This window comes from Gracilinanus agilis, chromosome 5 (genome assembly GCF_016433145.1).
Source record: "Gracilinanus agilis isolate LMUSP501 chromosome 5, AgileGrace, whole genome shotgun sequence".
Lineage (NCBI taxonomy): Eukaryota > Metazoa > Chordata > Mammalia > Didelphimorphia > Didelphidae > Gracilinanus > Gracilinanus agilis.
Window position 1 is genome coordinate 225,946,360 of NC_058134.1, and position 490 is coordinate 225,946,849.

Below are 490 nucleotides of genomic sequence, written 5' to 3' on the forward strand. Positions count from 1 at the left end.
ATTCGAGGTGCGCGCCTTGGCAGCAGCTGTCTCGGCTCGGCTCCGCTCGGCTCCTGTCGGCTCCGCTCGGGCTCGGCGCGCGCAGCCCCGGGGCCGGGGAGGACCGAGCAGGGCCAGCAGGGGGCGGGGCCCGGCGGGGGCTGGGGCGGGGCTTGCGGCGGGACCCGCGCGCGCCCTCGCCGCCACCTCGCGCCCGCGCGCGCGGAGGGCGGGTGGCCGGGCCCCGGGAAGAGCGCGGGCGCGGGCGCGGCGGAGGCGGCGGCGGCGGCGGCGGCGGCGGAGGCGCGGCGGCGGCGGGAGGGGAGGCCGGGCCCTGGAAGCGGGGCTCCGCGCTGGGACTGGTTCCTTCGCAGCCATTTTCCGTCCAACCAAACAGCCGATTGGAGACGGGAGCCAACCAGGGCTGCAGCGGAGGTTGGTGCCTGCCTTCGGCCAATGATCGCGGCTCGAGCCACTCCGCCGCCGCTCGAATGAGCTGTCCGCCCGCCGC

General features: G+C 79.2%; 1 protein-coding gene across 1 annotated transcript in view; it reads left to right on the forward strand.

Annotated features, from left to right (window-relative positions):
* The first annotated feature begins 312 nt into the window (after positions 1–312).
* NFYB (nuclear transcription factor Y subunit beta) overlaps positions 313–490 on the forward strand; it is a 34,762-nt gene continuing 34,584 nt past the window's right edge. Inside the window, exon 1 of the mRNA XM_044677383.1 lies at positions 313–414. The gene's annotated coding sequence lies outside the window, so the exon portion shown is untranslated. The remainder of the gene's footprint in view (positions 415–490) is intronic.